The sequence below is a fragment of the Enoplosus armatus genome, chromosome 8 (assembly GCF_043641665.1).
Source record: "Enoplosus armatus isolate fEnoArm2 chromosome 8, fEnoArm2.hap1, whole genome shotgun sequence".
Classification (NCBI taxonomy): Eukaryota; Metazoa; Chordata; class Actinopteri; order Centrarchiformes; family Enoplosidae; genus Enoplosus; species Enoplosus armatus.
Genome location: NC_092187.1, coordinates 1,769,059 through 1,786,643, shown reverse-complemented (window position 1 = coordinate 1,786,643; position 17,585 = coordinate 1,769,059). Strand labels below are relative to the sequence as shown.

The 17,585-nt window shown below is 42.6% G+C and overlaps 1 protein-coding gene across 2 annotated transcripts in view; it reads left to right on the top strand.

The window, feature by feature from the left end:
* The window catches only part of chchd6a (coiled-coil-helix-coiled-coil-helix domain containing 6a), a 73,990-nt gene that overhangs the window by 5,076 nt on the left and 51,329 nt on the right, over positions 1–17,585 (top strand). The window lies entirely within an intron of this gene.

Sequence of the window (17,585 nt, the reverse complement as noted above, 5' to 3'; positions counted from 1 at the left end):
CTTTATTCTCTATCACAGAGTAGCGCGAGGCGCAATCGGTACGCACACAGTGGCAGGCTCTCTCCCCAGCATCAGCGCTGTGCAGCTTTTCTTTCAAACATCTATATGAAACAAAATGAATTGAAATAAGCAAAATATGTGCACACCAATGATCCCCTACCATTGGTTAGATCGGTATATACAAAATTACCGGGTACAGCAAAATGAAACAAAACAAATGAATCGCCAAGTGACCGCAGTAAAATACGTATTGACACGTGTATATACACATATTTGTTTTGTATTCAATTTTAAAAGTGGAATTTCTGGTGAAATTCGATGATATTCAAAAGACAAAATCAATGCTTGGTTTTCTGTTACCCAAGATAATTATTTGAATATAGCTCTGACGTAAAAGCACATAAACATGAATGCAAAGCAGGGAAAAAAGTGTGTGTCTGGTGTTTAACACAAATAACATACCTGTAACAGAGTAGCACGAGGCGCAATCAGTCCACGCACACAGTGGCAGGCTCTTTCCCCTGCAGCGGGTCAGAGAATATGCAAATGAGGCAACTTAATTATTGATAACAGCCCTTTTGGCGGAGATATACCGCCACATTTCCGTGCAGTTTGAACCGAAATACACGACTTTTTACGCCTGCCAGCTTAAATGAGGAACGGAGAGCATGAAAACACACCTCACCAGCACAGCTTCAGCCGGGAATCTGCTGTTGCGCTACTTATGTGTCTCGCGTGTGTCTCACTAATTAAAGTCCCCCCAGCTACAACAGGTAAACATGAACTACAATGCAGGGGGAAGACTATCCAAACTGAAAATTTGCAATAGTTTTGAGGAAGTTTCCTCAAATACAACAACATATTGCATTGAGTACGTTGAGAAAATGAATATGCAGCATTGCCTTTACACTCCCTGACAGCACTGGACTAGACACCTGACTGTGACACCCCTGCTGTATATGCTGCTGCCTGAGGAAAGACCCCAAGGCCAAGATGTGACTGGTCACCAAACCTTTGGTCAATGCTTGGATGACATGTGACATAACAATCTTTGCATATAAGGCAATACTAGTTGTAAACAGTGTCTTTTTGCAGCCATATCTGTCAACAAATATGCTGGCAGAGAAAATGCATTTTCACCATTACTGAGGGGGGGGGGGGGCATAATGGTCATTTAAATAATTGCCTCCTGCAGTTTTTGTAGATTAGCTAATATGTCTAAACCACTTTTGTCCTTGACTGTCATTTACAGTTTGCACACGCAAAAACCTTTTTGTGCCGTGTCCTTTCATCAAAATGTCGGACGATATGGAAAATCCTCTTCCCACTGGAGCCTCCACGAGTGACCCGTTGGCGGAGCTGTTTGTGTGTGATGACACCATGGCTCACAAGTCACTCTAGCGCTCGTGACTGGAGACTGTAGGTTTTTTGCGTGCAGTGAGTTCAGTGACAAAGCTGTGAAGGCGGATTAATGTCGGTGTCTCTCTGTAGCTGGAGATAAGTTGTACAGGTTCGACTCGTGATTCAGTCTGGTGAGGTTTTCCTCTGGTTGCTGCGCGTGTTGCTGCATTTCGCACACAAATTGGGTCTTGGGATTGCATTTGTAATTTCCATGGTGATACTCCTCCTCCCTCCCTCCTCCTCCCGCCTCCTTCATTCACCTATTACATCCCTGTTCTCTTTCCATCTCCCCCTCTCCTGACCATTTTCTCTCCCCCTCTCTCCTTTGCTCTCTTTCTGTCTTTCTCTATTCTCTATCCCAGCCCATCACTCTGCTGCCCTGCCCTGGAGACAGTATTATCAGTGCAGTGCAAGCGGTAAATTGCACCCTGAGAGTTTCCTGGAGCTGGAGATAGGAGTGTGTGCGGGGTTGGGGCTTTAGTCGCGAGAAGGGGAGTGCTTGTTTTACACAACAGCCACCGCCTGCTTCACGTGACTGCCCCCCCTCCCCCCTTTTCCACCTGCCCCCCCACCCCATGTTGAGACACGCTGTAGTGCCTGTCTTATCTACACTCCAACACACTCCCACCGCTAATAGAAAGCCGCTGGAGGGACGTCGTGAGCAGAATGACCGGTCGAGCAGCACCGGGCCGCCTGATGCTGAGGGCTCCTTGTAATTACTGTTTCTTGTGCTATGAATACATATACGCACATGCGCGTGAAGTGTGAGCAGATTTGCTCACATTCTTAACTCAATGTTAAAAATGTCAACAACAAAAAAAAAGTATGCGGAACATAATCCGCCAATACCGTTCACACCAGACCGAAGAAGGCTGTGGCAACACAACATTTTAATTGAGGAAGGGAGCTTTTTTTTGTTGCTAATGAATTCAAGTTTAAATGTGTAAGGGGAAGCATGTGTTATCTCTTATTTCCAAAGTTACACGGTCTTGTTTTAAAGCAACACAAATCATTTCTTTGCTCACTTGTCGATTGGATTCCACAAAAAAAACATATTGACATATTATCACCTTATAAAATTGATAGTAATCTGTTCGCAAACTTTGCAGCAGCAACATTATATTCATTTATGTTTCTGACCACCTGATGGATGAAAAAACAAATTTTACCTCTGCTTTGGTCTCTTTCGACTCCTGAGAAACGGAACTTGGTCTTGAGCTGCTAGTTGCTCACTTTGCCTGCTGTTTGGTGCTGGGCAGGTAGCACACAGTTTGCAGAGGTTTTTGCTGATGATAGCTGCCGCCTTCAGCTGTACACGAGGCTGGTGAGAGCGGTGAGACTTGAACAAAACTTAGTGGAGTGCAGAGCTGGATTCATTTCGCATTACGCGTAGTAATGTGAGCCAGTGTTTACATAGAAATATTGTTTTGTGCAACTTTAAAAGGACACCGTGAAGATGAATGGAACAAGTTGAGTCATTACTCTTTGAAAATCCATGTACATTATGTTTTTATATCCAGCACAGAATACCTCCCTCGGTTTATTATCACTTATATATGACTGTCAGTTGCTACCAAGTGTCATAAAACATGATAAACACCTACAACATAGTGCAGCCATGTACATACACTTTCAAAATAAGAATACACCAAAAGTCCAAATGGATTTTCATCTGAGAGCCCCCAAATTAGAATGCCTGAATATCGACAAACTTATCGTCCCATGTTAATTTCACACCCTGTACTGGAGACGTTTAAAGAGGTGACAGCGATGCAGCATTGCCTGCAGAAAAAGGACGAGGAAGACTGAACACATCAGAAGATGAAGAGACATAAGAGGTGACAGCTGATTAAGCATTTGCTAAGTAATTGGGAGCAAGGAGGATGTGAGGATGAAAAAGAAGTGGCTGAACATTTCGTGAAGGGGTTGGGATGAAGGATGAAGAGTAGCCGAGAGTGAATGGGAGTGAAAGAGGAGACGACACGCATTTCCTGTGGAATTGAGCTGAAGAGGAGGGAGTGAACCAGAGGGTGAAAAAGGGGGAGTCTTCACAAGATCCGGGAGGATCGTGAGAGAGGATGAGAAGGAAGGAGGAATGTGATTTTAAAAAGAAGGTTACAAGATGAGGAAACATTTTGCACAAAAAAAAAAAGAAAAGATAGGAGGAGGAAAAAGAAAAATTACGGCAAATGCCCCAGAATTCCTGTAGATGAGTGATAACATTTTAATCTTGAATTACTGCAGGAAAAAGGGGTGCTGGTGATAAAGAAAGAGGGTGCAACAGGTGACCTGCAGAATTGTGAGGAAGGGGAGGAGCAGTGGGAGAGAGAGTGTACAGTATAAATGTGTGAACAAGGGACAGAGTTTAGCCTCGAGTGTGAGGGGAAGGTAGGGAAGGTGCTACAGGTGACTCGGTGCTTCCTGTTCGGTGTGCGTGGGCGCAGCGCTGACCCAGACAATGATGCGCGCCATCTGCTTTTTTTTTTTTTTTTTTTTGAGTTGCGTCTTCCTTTTCTCTCCCTGCCTTTCACTCCCGCACTCATTTCCTCCCGTCTTTTGTCCTCTTCCCGGTGAACTCCCCAGTCCCGCTATTCTTCTGGCTCTTTCTTCATCTTTCAGCCAAGGCCCTCACCCACCGTCCTGCACTGTGTGAATAGTCTTTGTTAATTGCAAATCTTTCGCCGATTAATTTCAGAATGAGAGAGGGGAACGGGAGAATGGAATGAAAGGAAGTCGAACTAAAGGGCTAAAAGGGATTTTCTCTTTTTATAATGTATTAATGGCCTTTTAGTGCCTGTTGAAAGCAAAAAAAGGTTATAAATCACATTAGCATATGGTAAATTTCTCTCTTTCTCTCTCTCTTCTTGCAGAACAATTAGGAAGTCTATTTTATTAGCTGCCCTTTAACTCAGCTAATACAAAATGCTATCCATGCTTTCATCATCTTTTGAACATGCCTGTAAAGCACAAGTGAATCAATTGCGTCTTGCTAGGACATAATGTGACAGGGAAACGCGTAAGCTGGGTAAAATGACTCTGCAATGTGTTACGATGTAGTATTTTTCCACGTTATTCTAATAACAGAAGGTTTTGTTTGTAGATTAATGAAATTTTTTGGCCATTTTGGGGAAACGGGTTGTGGACAGTTGGTTATTTACACATCAGGCAGTTACGGAGCAACATTATCTGGAGTGGTGTGTCTCTTAATACACCCATGCTTGACCCACGGTGGGGACATCTCACCCTCTGCTGTTTTCATTTTGACCATAGTTCCTTGAAAGTCCCTCAACACTACATACATAACCATGTTTTTAATACAAATGATGTAAACAAGGACACACACCCCTAGCAATAAACAAATTTGCTCATTATAGTGCAGATGTAGGATTTTTCTTTACTGCTGTGCGCAGAACAGTAGGGGGTGGGGGGGGGGGGGGTAGTAATGTGAGAGGTGATACAAGAATTGCTTACAGACTGTATAGAAGTGTCGATCTAGAAGTACAAAGGTTCAGCTCAGTTTCAGAAAGTTACGTACTGTATGTTTACTCAATGGTGTATCTGTTGGGAGTGCTGGATTAACCAGTTCCTCCCAGTGACACTAGATGGCAACAAAAGCCTATTCCATGTTTCACTGATTATACACAAAGGTGAAGCATCTCTCTCTCTCTCTCTCTCTTTATTTGTCTCTTTTTTTTTTTCTCCTGTCTGTTGCTTTGTCTCTCTGCTCATCATGCACTATATGAAGTTAAGTCGGTGTTAAGTGTGAAATGCTCTTCATGGAAAGCCAGTCACAAATGTTATTGCACAGGTTCCCCATGTTAATCTAATCTACCTAATCTCCCCTACGTACGATGACCTTTCATCCCTCCCATTATGTTGCTTGAGAATTGGCTGCAGAGTGGCGCACTGGCATTTAAGAATATGTAAGGATATCACCGTGTCGTTCCACAGGAAGTAATTAGCTTAATTCAAAAGTGCGACCCATTGACTTAGTGACTAACTGTCGACGCCTTTGCGTATGCTTGGATGTCTTTGCTGGCTTAATACCGCTCTTAATAAAAAGTTCAAATATCTGTCCCCAAAAGGCCACAAAAATTAAACAAATGAAACTTTATCGGCCTCCCGTATTGCTCCGCCCACCGTAAAACTCATTAATCGTGTACACGGCGAAAGACTCGCATCGTTCCTGCTTGTGAGTGGAGGTCACCTGTGCTTTGGCAGCTCCCACAGCGGAGTAAAAATACGCTTCGGGTCACGGCGGGCATGCGAGCCGACAGCTGTAGCTCTTCCATCAAAACTTTAAACTAACGTCAGCTCCATTCTGCGCCTGATCGTGTCTGATTGAGCTTGCACGACCCCCCTTAGTTTTAATGCAGTATCTAACATTCTTTGCTATAACTTAACTATAAGGGTCTGCGGGTTTACACATATGCCCTCATGTATTCAGGATCTTGCAGCGTTCAAGAGGTTAAGGATGTATATTTAATGAAAGGTACAGCAATAGTACAGCAACATTTTCACACCTTCACTCAAAATGTCTGTGGTTGTTTAGAGGTTTTTGTGTGTACATACCTACTGTATTGATGTAACTGTCATTGAAGTGCTACATATCAAAAACACTCGCACAGAATACCCACCACGTCTCAGGAATGCTCCCCTCGACAATACCAGCACTGCTTTACAGCAAAGGCCATAGGGCCAAATGTTATGCTAAATTCCTAGTGTTTCTTTCCCAGATGGTATTCTGAGGCGGCAGCACCACATCCAGAGCGAAACAGCGCTGGGAACCCTCTTGTCTGTCTGTCTGTCTGTCTGTTTGTCAAGCAGCCCTGCTGGAGTGAGCCAGATGTTGGCTCTGATTGGACAAACCTGCCTCTCTTGTTTGTACCTAAACCCATGTAATCAGCTGGAGACTCGCTGCTGATGGAGTGACAGTGTTGTCTCTCTCTTACACACTCAGGAAACTCATTCAGACTTTGGTTACGGGTGTGAGAGAAACAGCTGTGTTCATGCACACACACACACACACACACACACACACACATAGGAGAGAATCAGACTGAGGCAGATGGGGACATGCTTCATTATGGCGGTACATAGGAGCTGGTGAATTGCTTGATGTTTTATCATGTACTCCTCTGACTGCTTATTTAGCCAGACATATGGTAACTCGCTGCTATTAAGCTGTTGAGGTGAGTGAAAAACCCGTTAAATGAGTTGCTCAGCTTTGTCTTGAATTTCAATGGATTTACATCCTTCAAGCAATTCAGAGATCATTACTGTATTAATACAAAACACACACACGCATTCATTTTCATGGACACGTGTGCCGTACTAATGGATTTATTCACATAGACATGTGAACTCACACAGGTGATCATAGAGCTTGTCCCGGTGTTTGGGAGGAGGAAGGAAGAGTGAAGGGTAAAAGAGAAAGATGTAATGAAGTAGAGGGGTGAAAAGGAAAGGAAGGCCAGAAAAGAGAGAGAGAGAGATAGAAGGAGGAGGAGGAGGAGGAGGAGGAGGGGGAATGTTGGGAAATGAAGGTGCAGAGGAGATGGGGAGATGGCAGGAGTGGCGTTGAAGGAAATGGAGGGAAAGAGGTGAGTGAAGGAGTTGGTGAGGTGCAGATAAGCCCGCAGTTGTATCAGTAATTGTAATCTGCAGTCCGGACATGGTTCTGCATGTAAAGCTATTAGGCTGACTCTGTGCTCAAAAGCCAGTTTCCCACACTGCACTCTCAGATAGTCAGGTAAATCAGGTATAAAAAAAAAAAGAGTAGAAGGCTTTTATCTGTATTTATTAGCGACAATGTCGCTGCAAAAATCAGCTAGTGATTGACAAAGTCACATTTTCACATAAGAAAATGAGTATGCTTTAGCTCAGTGAAGCAGTTGGGGGGGGGGGGGGTACTGTGTCATCATGCTGAATGTAGTTTTTAAAGCTATGATAATGTAATACAACTTGACTCACAACAAATTGAAAGGTGTCAAAATGTTCTCAACACTTTCTGGCGAACTTGAACTGGGAGGCCCACGTATAAACCTCGTGATCTGTTCTGTACCCCCCCCCCCAACCCCAACTTGGCCTGATCTTCAACATCAGTCATGACAACCATTGAGCAGACAAGAAGACAGTAAAGCTGGAATGCAGAGAGGCAGATTTGCTGCTGGGTTTTGTGATTATAATTTACCTTTTTATGTGGGGTTCTTTGCCTGCAGTGGTCCGCATGGACACTGCAGATCGCTGCCTCGCCAAAAAAAAAACAAAAAAACCCCACTTTCACTTTCAAACCGGGAAGTTTATTTTCCTGAAGATCAAACACCTGTTCAGCGGTACATCTGCTTGCAAAAAAGCAATGTAGCTACAAATTAGGTCTTATTTTTGGAGTGAACATCAAATCAGATGTGTTTTTAAATTGCATCAGATTGCAGCAGAATCAACCATTTTCAGAGAAGGCATTTTGACATTGCAAAAGACCGGTGTAAATAATAAAATGAATGATGGCTGAATTTAGTTGCTTCGGTTTCAGTGTCCTAGTGTTGTGCATACTGGCTCACCGTCACACTGTCATGGCTTACTGGGACACTTGAATAGAATAAAGCCATTGTTATTTTAAACACCAGTGCTTTTCCTATCATGAAGTCAGCTGAATGGCCAATCGCGATTAAATTTAACTTAAAGTCACATTTTTTCTTACATTCTTACAATTTACGGTGATATTGAAGACATGATTTCCTTTTACGCTGTGTGAAATGCTGGAGTTTGGCAAATTCACCAAGCATATGAGACGATAAAAAACATGCAGACATACGGGCCAAATATGAAGATGAGATGAATTTTGAGACTCAAGCCTATGCGGACACGATACCAGGACGTTGCACCAACATGCATCAAACCAAGGGGAATACGTCAGTCCGGGGATCCAGATCTGACATCTGTTGTTAAAAAAGGCAGTTGTAATGATTTAAGATCCTTGTTTAAAAAAAAGGGGCTGCAAACGTTCCTAGTACAATTTTAATAACAGCAGATTATTATTGTCGCAGATACTCCCTTTGGCAGTACATGTGCACGTACATTCGACCGCATCTCTTGATTATGCAGAAAGAACTGTGTAACAAACAAATGAAAACATTAAGGAGGGAGCGTCACATGACAGAGGGAGTAAAAGGAGTAAAACTATAGACGGAGGAGAGGAGGCGGAGAAGGGCCAGTGGCCCATATTGTCCTACTTCTTTCCTCCTCTGCGTAGCTGCCTGGCTGTAATTATCAGTCGGATTATTATTGAGTGCTAATTTATTGCCTTGCTGGGAGCTATGTGTTAAATAAACGCAGTGGAGTAAATAAAGAGAGGGGGGGGGGGGGGGGTAAGAGGGAATGGGAGAACAGACTGCTGCTGCTATCAGATGGCAACACAGCACACTCGCTACCCACAGGGGAAGAGTGACATGCACGAGTGTGTATTTATACGTGTCTGTCCCAGGCACACTTGCGAGCCCAAACACTAGTGCTCCGTGCCCATGTGTTGTGTTGATGATCCATTGGACTGTTTAACATTGGTGCGCTGCCCTCGGATTCTCTCTTCATGTGTTCTTTCGGTACTGGATCAGGGAGTTGGCCCTCCATAGCCGACATCACGGTGGCGTCTACCCGGGCAGACACCCTGACTAACAGCTCAGTCAGCCACCATCTGTTGTCCCCACGGCTTAGCCTCAAAACCTACAGTACAGTGTGGCTGTTGTAGAGCAGAGCTGCGAAAAATATGTTCTGACGAAGTTAGAGTAGTGGGGGCTTTTGATGTCTGATATTTGTATTATATTTTACTTGGGAATGTATGCTAAGTTATTGCCTCCTTTTATTAGAGCCTGGTATTGTTTTAAGTGTTTGTTGAGTTTCTGTACCGATTCCAGAACATACTTGTTCAGTATCTTTCTGTGAGAAATCTACAAAACCCCCTTTCTTCATTTGGCAAAAGGAGCTAAAAAAAAATCTCAAATGGAAAATGTTTTAACATAAATCCATTTTTTAAAATAAGAACCATCCGATCAAAGAATAAGTAAAACCGAAAATGATGAAACTGACCGGACATTTGATGCCAGCTCTTGGTACTTGGTACAGTTTTTGACACTCAATGCCATGGACACAATTTAGCAGCATCAAAAAAAGTATTGAGGTTCAGTACCCAGCTCTACTGTTTGAGTCCTTTTCTTCCTTTTTTTTTTCCTATGATGTTTGTTTTTAATCCAACCATTTTGGGACAGAGTTACGGTTATGGGTGGACTCATGGCTGTATTAAGAGCTGGATACAGTGTCACCACTGTTGCCAATTTTCCTAGTGGCCACTCGCAGTACTGCAGCAAAAAACCAACATGCCCTGTGTCTCCATAGACCACATTATAAAAGAGATGTCTTTAAAACTGTTGACAGGACACTTCCAACTGCCAAAAACAGGGCCAATCATCACCAGCAAAGAGATCACAAAGAAACTTGCATACGAACATGAGTTGAGACTCCAGCTGGACTCCCTCTATTATAAATTATGACGGGCCTCTAGAAACAGAGGAAGCAGATGACATGATGGGCGACGTCGGCAAATTTGTTTCTCTTTTTTTTTTTTTTTTTTCCCGCATAATCCTGCGATCCGCTTGGGTGGTCTTCTTCAGACCGACACCAACATCTCAGTGTGGTTGCTTGGTCCACGGCAAGATGCAACTGGCAGTGCTTGCTACATGTAGACGGGGCAGCGGCAGCCAACTGGCAGAGCTGAAACGAGGGACGGCCAAAGCAGAGCTGAAACAAGATTCTTTCACATCATCTTAATAACATGTCTCAATACAGAGTGAGTCATGCGTGTGTTAAAGAAGCTGTGCCTCATTTTAGGCAGACCTAAGTGATTTTTTGCTGTGATTTGGGAACATTTCCCGATGTCATAGATTATGTGTTGATGATCTGGTTTCCAGGTTATAGACACGGCCAATATGTACCATATTGACTTTATTGTCTGAAATCACAAAATGAATGCAATACAATTTTTTTTTTTTTTTTTTTTATGAAGGGAGACATTAAGAGACACTGAGTGAACTCCTCCCACCCCATAATCATTACATTATGGGTACTTGTGGTGGTGGGTGGTGCGGCGTGTGACAGCCAGCCAACTTTTTTTGAAAGTTGAATGAATAAGTCAGTGTGACCGGTAGTTAACGTTTGTTTGTGTTAACTAACTTATCAATACATCACTTTGCATTGTGTTTGTGTTCAGTTCGGTGTGGAGGCGAACATTACTAGCTAGCCAGTCCAACTACCCTCACAAGTAAAAATAAGATGTGTACTGTTACAATTAACACATTAAGTATGATAAGACATTCAATACCAGAGATGTAGTTGTACACAAAAAGCACAGTTCTGTTTGTACCTCGGTTTTGGGGGTTTTCAGTAACGTTACAGCGGAGAAAACCATTTATTATTTAGAAGTCATTGAAGGACCATTGTAGCGGGGCTCAAGCAGGTTGACCACATATGCTTAAATTCTGTAAATTCTGTATTCTCTACGACATCTCCTAGAGATTCCCTTTGTCTTCTAGCTCAGGTATTATTTGGTTTACCTTTTTTATTTGATTTAGGATATCTCCGTCTCAAGCATCCCAGCATGCAATACACAAGATCATGTTGTTTATATACCTTAACATGAGCAATATTTTAGAAATAGCTCGATTCTAATCTCTAAAAACAAAATATATGCAGCATGTCCAGGTACATAACTACGTGAACATAAAATAACAGTATGAACTGGTGAAGGACGTCAAAACAGTAGAAGATTAACCCAAAGTTTAAATCTCCTCTTTTCTTTCCGTCTCTACCCCCAGAGTTTAATGTAACCACACAGGGATTATAAGGCACATCACAGCTGGACAAAACTCTTTTTCCATAGACTCCCAGGTCTCTTGCTACTGCATCTCTTTGATTTTAATGTTCTCTCTTTTCCCCCAGCAGGCATGTAGAACTATTTTGGTTGGGTGTCTATCTCCATGACCTCTCAAATGTATCCAATAATAGACGTCAGTGCCGTTATTTTTTTGCGTAAACACACAGCAGCATTGCTCCTGTCTCGACTTGTTGGGCACACACAGGTGAAGTTCTTGCTGCTCCTGTACACAATCTGAGAGCCCTGTGGACCTGGATCACATCCACTCCTCCAAGCAGTTTTTTGATGTGGATCCATAGACCTCACTCCCATAATCCAGCCTAATTAGAGCTACACATATTTCAAGCTCCCCAGTCCAACTGTACGAGGCATCTCATTACATTTATAACTTACTTTGGAGTCCGTATCAGAGTTTTTGGCTGATCAGTGTGGAGCCAAGTCCTGCCCTCAGTACTTCAATCCTGCTGGGGGGGGGGGGGGAATGGCTCAACAAGCAGCTTCATTTATTTCTGCTGCTTTCACCGACACACTTGTTTGTGTTTTTTTTTTTTTTTGACATTGTGGAGCTGAGCAAATCTTTCACCACAAACTGAACAACTGAATGGTTTCTCCCCAGTATGGATTCTCAAGTGTAACCAATTTGCGCCTGGCACCAAAACTTGCTTTACAAACTGAGCAGCTGAAAGGTTTTTCTCCTGTATAAGAATATATATATATATATATATATATAAGTGTGAGGTCAAACTTGAGCTTATTGCAAATCTTATACCTCAAACTGAGCAACGAAATGGTTTCTCCCCTGCGTGGACAATAAAGTCTTGTCTCAGATGTGTCTTTCGAGCGAATCTTTTACCACAAACTGAACAACTAAATGGTTCCTCCCCTGTTTGGGATCCATTGTGTTTCTGCAGATGTTTCTTGAAGCTTGTAGCACATTCAGAGGAGCTAAGTGGTGTCTTACCAGTACTACATTTCTGATCACTTACAGGTTTACTGGATTGCTTTTGCAGAGGGTTTAAACTTGACCGAGGTTCCCCTGGTCTCCTCCCAATCATTACTGTGATCAGTGTCGGGTTCGGAGGAGTGTCTTGTCATGAGCAGCTGGTTGTAAATGACTATCTGGCTCTGAGTTCCTGGCTGCTTCTGATCCTCCGCAGACCTCTCCATCTCTGTTCTCTTCAGTTTGACTTTGATGAAGCTGTGAGGACTGAGGTTTCTCTTCATCATCTTTACTCTTCACAGAGTTCCTCCTGATCCTCTTTAATGTGTGGGGGGTTCTGGTGGGTTCTCCTGGACCTGACTGGGGCTCTGGTCAGGGGGAACCTTTTTTTTCTTCTCTTTTTTTTTGTTTTTTATCCCCGACATTTTACATAATGTAGCAAACTGCAAATAAATGGATCGCAGAATCCAAAGATACACGGCACACTGGACATTGGTTTACTTTTAGCCCAGAGCACGCGTCCGAATAAGCTATCCCTGTTCCCCCCTCAGTGCCTTATTTAGGTTTAGTTCTGTTGCAAGTCACAACGTCAAAGTCAGAAATTGGAACTCGCCAGACAGAGGCAATGCTATGGCAAAGGATGTGCTACAGGAACACAAAATCGCCGCGGCATATATGGAGGAAGCCCTCAGCTGAGTGTCGCAATGCAATGGAGGACGAGCAATACATGAGAGGACTGGATATGCAAGCGAGTATGTTTAAAACCCTTCTTGTATTCTCTATGACGTACAGTTTGACACTGACCGTTGTCCATTTTCGATGTAACTAAGCGGGAAACCGTGATGCTCCCATACAGTGGATCTAAATGTGTAAGACTAGCATGCTGCAGCTGATGGACAGCAACTGGTGCGCTGTTTGCTAGCAAAATGACATTGCAAACAGTGGGAAGTGCCTAAATCTCTCTGCTAGATTTGACTTTTGCTGTGAGATGTTTCCACAACAGAAGCTCTCGTCTCTGGTTCCTGCTCGCTCGCTCAACCTTGTTGCTGTTATTTTATTTTGCCTCACTTTGTCATATATATATATATATATATATATATATATATTTTTTTTTTTCAGTTTCATAGTTAACTGTTAAACCTGTCTTCACTCCCGCTTGCTTTCTCTGTCTCGCACATTTACACATTTCTTCATCTGTCTTTAGCCTCTAAATAGATGCTTCACACTCCTCTAGCTGTGTACTGAATTGATTCCTATGCAGACGGGGGCCTGGAGCAGGAAGAATGTACGATAGTACGTTTGTAAGATAATCTCCTGTTTCGCTCATGGCTAGCAGCTGCCATATTCAATTATGCACCTTCTTAATAACTGAAGTTATTTTCTTTTTCTGCACTTTGTTTACATTTGTTATGTATTTGGTCTGTCCTTCTATTTTCTTTCTCTCAACCAGATGAGTTTCTGTCTCCTTTATTGTTTTCATTTAAGTCATTGCGGATATTTGTGCAGGAGAAGAATGATGTGATTTCATACCCTTTTATGACAGAAGAGCAATTGTTAAGTATTATAAAAAGTGAACGAACGTCAACATTGTAAGTCTCTCCTTAAATGCTAGCAGCTGATTAGGTGATACAAAGTATAGATGATATAGTTTAATATAGTTTTGACTAGAAATATTTGCAACTGTAACCAGGGGTCAAACCACCATCTGGGGCATATATTGGCCTTGTTCAGTCAGTCACCTCCAGTATGGCTGTCTGTAGATGGCACCAAGCATTACTACAAGTTATCTACTAAGAATATTAGCTTGCATGTGTTTGACTGGCCAACACAGTGTGCAGGGTGACGTTGCCAAGACAAGAATGTCCACTCTCTCCGTTGTTTGCCATTTTCATTGACAAAACATTTTTATTACAGGTATACAAACAAGATGCACGTAGCGCTCCTGCCCTTCATATAACTAAAGTGTGGGCACGGCCCTGAGTTATTTTAGAATCAAGTCCCTTTAATATCAACACTGAAACCCAGTGTCAGTTTATCTTTTTTTTTATCTGTCCTTCTCTGTTTTAGTTAGTAAGGGGCTTAGGAGGTAGGGTCGTCCACTGATCACAGGGTTGGGGCTTCGATACCTAGCTCCTCCTGTCCACATGTTGAAGTGTCAACCTTGGCCAAGATACTGAACCCCAAATTGCTCCCGATGGTCGGGCCAGTGACCTTGCATGGTAGCTCACTGCCACTGGTGTGTGTGTGTGTGTGTGTGAAAACTACCGCTGATGCTGATACCTTGGTATCAATATTTTCGGGCAAGCTCTCAGAGGTATTCCTTCTAAATTACGCACCATTACTAAATACATGTTGTTTCTATAACTCTGGTCCAACTTACATCACATTGATTTAACACTTTTTAGAGTCCATTATAACAAAATTTTACTGGAAACATCAGAATCCACGACTCTGGCCTCCGACAGCTAGAAATAAACGAGGGGGCTTTAATGCCAGTCGAAACGTGGTTCAAGGCAGGAAAGCGGAATTACAGATAGACAAATTGACTCACATTAGTGCAGACAGAAAAGACCGAATAAACGAATGACGGACTGTCAGACAGCCCGAGCAGGGTTCACGGAGGAAAATTTTTAACATTTTATTTTTACCCGTGTACAAATATCTGTAAATGATGTTTTGCCAACGAATACGTTTTGTCTTGTCATGTCACATTTACTATTAAAGATGGACCCCGTCGTTACACGGACACAAACAGGCCGGTATCCCAACAGAGACAGACTAGGCATGAGCATGTAAACCTCAGCCATCCTCTGTGTGTGTGTGTGTGTGTGTGTGTGTGTGTGTGTGTGTGTGTGTGTGTGCGTGTGCGTGTGCGTGTGTGTAAAGTCACGCCTTGCTGGCTGTTATCTACCATAGACTCGCAGCTCCCTGGAGGGACACCAGAGGAGTCATCTGATTCACTTGCAGTTTCTTTTCTGACTGCAAATTAAAGACCGACGCAGACAGATGCAGATAGGAAGAAGGGCTTGTGTATTTTTTTTATTTTTTTTTTTAATTAAATCCATTCTGTTTCGGCTTGTAATCCCCGCCAAACAGATCCGGCGTCTAACATATAAAATGAACACGTGAACAATTTCAGTGCCTCTTTTCCCCTGCGTTAACATGCACCAGCTGCTGCTTTCACCTGACAGTGGAAGTATCTCTCACATTAGATGCCCTCTCGCTCTTTGTCTCTCCTCAGTTAAGGTCTGTTTATGAAACACGGGCGATCGGCTCTGATTTGACTTGGCGTTCAGCAGCCCTGATAATTATGATGAATCTTCCACCCTTCTTATGTGTGTGTGTGTGTGTGTGTGTGCAAGTAGACTCTCTTCAACTGTTTTTCAGTGCCACAGTGGTGCAGACCTGCTTTAATGATATTGATTAGCATTATCCAAATCGAGGGTGTAAGGAAAGAGGTTGTCATATGCTGCACAGATTGTGATATTGCACTATATAAATAAACTTGACTTGACATTAATTTGCTGGGTTTTCGCCCACTTAATAGATCCGAAGCTCAGAAAAAGGAAGGAAATGCTGGCCGTTGTGGTTGTTTGTGGGGAATGTGAGACGATTTTCAACCTTGGGTTTGAAATACAGGCGGGGTCACAGATTAGACTGACGTATTGATAATGCCCAGTCACAAATGTGCTTATTGTTACCTCATTTGTATGTTTGACCTTCACTGTGTAGAATGATGCAAGCGCAGAGTTTTGACGCCCAAAAGGCTCTTTTCACATTCACCTGCTGAAGGAGGAAAGTTCATCTGTGCTCGCCTTAAATCTCAGTTTAAGATATACTTTATACTATTTCAGACTCTGCAACGCTCTGTAACATCATGCTGACACATGCTGGTATCGAAACCAAACATTCCACGTTTATTATGGCACATCGGGAATCTTTTTCGAAACGTTGGAGCTCTACTAGAATTTTAACATCATTTCTTCAAGTTTGAAAAAACTTGGCCAAATATAACGAATATGTGAATGTGTGCTGACGCTGGGTTTGTGGTTGAAGAGCTTAATAGATCATTGAATTATATAACATCATTCGCATATAATCAGTTTGGACATCAGTCCCTGAGCGGTCTTTGTCGCGGTGCTAACCAGGGTTCCTATAGAGTAGGTTGCACACCGACCTACCTAACAAATTCAGTGACTTCTCTTCACAAATAAGACATATTTGAGGCTCCTGTATGATATCATGTTAAATAACACTTGCTGTTTTTCTTGATGCTCGTTAAAGGCAATTCATCACCAGGCGAGTCTGTTGAACCGTCCCACTTAAACAGGTGTAATTGGTTGACAATTAAAGTGGCACTTAACCCGTTGAATCATTCTCAGACTTAACGCTGACAACAGTGGCACCGCATTGGGAGAGAATCGTCTGGAGACTTGAGAAAGATAATTATTTCACTGCACAGAAAAGGACACGGGTACAGGAGGATTATCGAGCCATTGTTATTAAGTCAGTCAGCGCAGCGGCAAAAGCGATACAGAAATTGAAAAGGGATGGACTGCAGAAAGGATGCAAACATCCAGGTCGTCGTCTCAAGCTTTCACCTTGTGATGAGTGAGGTCAAGTTCTCTACCTGTAGGTAGACTTTGTTTTCCTGTATTTGTGGTTCCAGAAATTCCAGAATACATTTTCATTTTGCGAGAGATGAACACAACAGCAACAATGTCAAATACTGTGTCTGGTGTTGAGCTTTATTTTCTTACTGTCTGTGCTTCTCTCTCCCTCCTCCTTTGGTCTGTCTTTTCTTCCCCTTCTTTGTTTCTCTACTTCCTGCTTTCTATTTCCTGTCCTCTCCAGTCGGCAGATGAGATAGACGTGATGGTAAGCTTCGTCATAACCCTCGAATTCTTTAGTCACTTGCTTCCGTCCGTCCCACTGCTCTCATGACAGTCACAGTGTTTTTGTTTCCCCGCTGTCCTCTCGATAAGGGTGACTCAAAAAAAAAAAAAAAAAAAAATTAGAATTACTGTGTTCATTATTCTCAATAATTTCTATTAAAATGAAATGAATTTAGAGTTGAAAAAAATAAAATGTCTCCAAATTGCAGTGTCTGGAGGAAAAAAAAAAAAGCCTATTGTTTTGATTGAATTGAAAGCAAAGTGAACCCATCCCTGCTCTCTTCCTTCCTTTAACATTTATTTCTTCTTTCCACTCCCCCGTCTTCAGCATGTCTCCGTCCACTCCATGTCCCCCATCAGTCCCTCCTTTTCTTGCTACCATCTCTGTGTATCCTGCAGTGATATATATATATATATATCACTGAAA